The following is a 3,941-nucleotide window of genomic DNA, read 5'->3' as shown; positions in this document are numbered from 1 at the left end:
CTGATTTAATTTCGGTATGATAAATTATTGCAGAAAATTCAGCACCAGGCTATCATACAACTAATGACACAAGTAATACACCGACTAAAATGTTTATGTTCTTCTTTCACCAAAATGAAATATTTCTTTCCACTCACAAACTCGACAGTAATCAGCATATACTAGGAGCAAAGGAATCAGTTACAGCGTTATTCGAACTAACTCAATGAAAATAAATCTAATGAAATCTTTTAAAATGCAAGAAGAAGAATAAAATCAGAAGATTAAAAAAAATTGTGGTTGAAAAAATTGAGAGGAAGCCCCTCTATTTATAGTCAACAAAGGGTGGTATGAACAAGTATCTTTTGTGTCTTTTCGGAAAAGTCATGACCTTTTGAGAAGTCAAAATCCTTTGGAAAAGTCACAACTTATTGAAAAAGTCACAATTTTAATTCTTCTATTCTTGGTGGAACATTGAAGCACTATCCATCAAAGGGGACGTTTAACGACCACAACGATATACTTAGCAAGTTACAAATGGACAACTATTAGCAACTGATTTAATTTTGGTATGATAAATTATTACAAAAAATGCAGCACCAGGTTGTCATACAACTAATGACACAAGTAATACACCGTCGAAAACGTATATTTTCATTTTTCACCAAAATGAAATATTTCTTTCCTCTCACAAATTCGATAGTAATCAGCATATAGTAAGAACAAAGGAATCACTTACAGCCTTATTCGAACTAACTCAATTAAAATAAATCTAATGAAATCTTTTAAAATGCAAGAAGAAGAATAAAAGTAGACGATTAAAAAAAATTGTGGTTGAAAAAATTGAGAGGAAGCCCCTCTATTTATAGTCAACAAAGGGTGGTATGAACAAGTATCTTTGTGTCTTTTCGGAAAAGTCATGACCTTTTGATAAGTCACAACCCTTTGGAAAAGTCACAATTCTTAATTCTTTTATTCTTGGTGGAACATTGAAGCATATCATCAAAGGGGAGGTAACACCACAACCATATACTTAGCAAGTTACAAATGGACCACTATTAGCAACTGAATTAATTTTGGTATGATAAATTATTGCAGAAAACGCAGCACCAGGCTGTCATACAACTAATGACACAAGTAATACACCAACGAAAATGTATATGTTCTTTTTTCACCAAAATGAAATATTTCTTTCCACTCACAAACTCGACAGTAATCAGCATATACTAGGAACAAAGGAATCACTTACAGCGTTATTCGAACTAACTCAATGAAAATAAATTTAATGAAATCTTTTAAAATGCAAGAAGAAGAATAAAAGTAGAAGATTAAAAAAAATTGTGGTTGAAAAAAATTAGAGGAAGCCCATCTATTTATAGTCAACAAAGGGTGGTATGAACAAGTATCTTTGTGTCTTTTCGGAAAAGTCATGACCTTTTGATAAGTCACAACCCTTTGGAAAAGTCACAACTTATTGAAAAAGTCACAATTCTTTATTCTTCTATTCTTGGTGGAACATTGAAGCATATCATCAAAGGGGGGTTAACACCACAACCATATACTTAGCAAGTTACAAATGGACCACTATTAGCAACTGATTTAATTTTGGTATGATAAATTATTGCAGAAAACACAGCACCAGGCTGTCAAACAACTAATGACACAAGTAATACACCGACGAAAATGTATATGTTCTTTTTTCACCAAAATGAAATATTTCTTTCCACTCACAAACTCGACAGTAATCAGCATATAGTAGGAGCAAAGGAATCACTTACAGCGTTATTCGAACTAACTCAATGAAAATAAATCTAATGAAATCTTTTAAAATGCAAGAAGAAGAATAAAGTAGAAGATTAAAAAAAATTGTGGTTGAAAAAAATGAGAGGAAGCCCCTCTATTTATAGTCAACAAAGGGTGGTATGAACAACTATTTTTCTGCCTTATCGGAAAAGTCATGACCTTTCGAGAAGTCAAAATCCTTTGGAAAAGTCACAACTTATTGAAAAAGTCACAATTCTTTATTCTTCTATTCTTGGTGGAACATTGAAGCATATCATCAAAGGGGGGTTAACACCACAACCATATACTTAGCAAGTTACAAATGGACCACTATTAGCAACTGATTTAATTTTGGTATGATAAATTATTGCAGAAAATGCAGCACCAGGTTGTCATACAACTAATGACACAAGTAATACACCGACGAAAATGTATATTTTTGTTTTTCACCAAAATGAAATATTTCTTTCCTCTCACAAATTCGATAGTAATCAGCATATAGTAAGAACAAAGGAATCACTTACAGCCTTATGCAATGGCTATTTTATCGCTCTGTTGATTAAGCAAGAATTTTTTTCTCTTGTTCATCAACATCCATTAGAACATTTGGTCGATCAGGTACATGACCTGCCTGTCTCACCCTGCAGTTCATTTCGTCTCACATTACACAAATGTATGTGTTTTGGGTGAAACTCATCACCTGAAGTAAACTCGTAAATGTTTCCATTCACCTCGATTGAACAACATGGATAATTCAGAGATCATATAACCAGCATAAGTTGTCGTCTCATCGTCTTTATGCATTTTACAAGCAGCAAGAACCCCCCCCCCCCACAAACTACATCATTAGGCTCCATTGGCATATATTTTTACTAGCCTTATCCCATCGGTGGCCCCTAATATTGACACTATGTTTCAATTAGACATCTCAATTGAACAATGTTCATTTTAGACACCTCATATAGGGTTCCGATGTGTCATTCTGACACCTTTAGCACATATGGTATCTTGTGTGTTTTGCACTCATCTAAGCCGTGTAAACATTTTTTTCATCTAATATGGTGTACAACTAGTCCTTTACCGGTAATTTTACCCCCACAAGTTTATTTATACCATTTCTTCTTCAGTTTTACCCTAATTTCTCTCTTCTTTATTTTTATTTTTTTCAACTCTTCCATGTCGAGCTTCTCCAATTATTCCATGGCATCTGTGGAAGAAGGCCGATATTGTAGATGTGATAATGAAGCACTATTAAAAACTTCTTGGACCCAATTAAATCCAGGGCGTAGGTTTTTTACTTGTAGAATTCAAAGGTAAAATTCTTTGTTTTCTTATTTAGGTTAATAAGATGATTAATTGTTGGCTTCTAATTCTTTTTTATTGATTTTATAGAAAATGGGTGATTGTGATTATTTTTATTGGTATGAAGATCGACAGCCTCTTCAAGCAAACAGAGTGATGTGGGGTTTTGTTGAAGAAAGTCAAGGCTTTTGATGAAAAATAAATCGAGCAATAAATATATTTATCATTGGTGTCATAGCTATTGGGTTGGTGATGTTTGCACTATGAAAATTGAAGTCTAATTGTTAGTGTTCTTGAGGTCTAATAGTATTTATAATTAGTATTCGGTCTAGTAGTATTTTGATGTTGCTTTAAATTTTTTATGTAAATGTGCATTTTGGATGAAATGAAATTATATGTTACATTGCAGTAAAGTTGTTGTTTTGGCTAAATACAAGTCTCAACTTCATTCTCACAATGTTTCCCCGAAAGCAATTAGTAAATTCATCACAATGTAGCTCCAAAATTTTCTCAAAACATAGGGTGTGTTTGATATGGAGGAAAACATATTCTCGAAAATATTTTTTCTAATTTTCTCATGTTTGGTTGGCTTCAATCTTTGGAAAATGTTTTTCAAATCAACTCATTTTCCTCAAATTTATGGAAAATGACTACCCTTCCAAAAGTAAGGAAAACATTTTCCAAAACTCTACTTCATCGTTTAATTTTTTTCTTATCCTACCATACCCCGTACCCAACCCTCCCTATTCGAAAAAAAAATTATTTTTTAAATTTCAAATATATTTTTATCCCTACCCCCAAACCATCCTCCCACCCCCTCAAATAAAAAAATAAAAAATATTTTTTTTAAAATGTTTCAAATTTTAAGATTGTTTTTA

Source organism: Solanum tuberosum, unplaced genomic scaffold (assembly GCF_000226075.1).
Source record: "Solanum tuberosum cultivar DM 1-3 516 R44 unplaced genomic scaffold, SolTub_3.0 scf00028, whole genome shotgun sequence".
Taxonomy (NCBI): domain Eukaryota; kingdom Viridiplantae; phylum Streptophyta; class Magnoliopsida; order Solanales; family Solanaceae; genus Solanum; species Solanum tuberosum.
The sequence above is the reverse complement of the archived record's forward strand: the minus strand, read 5'-3'. Positions refer to the sequence as shown.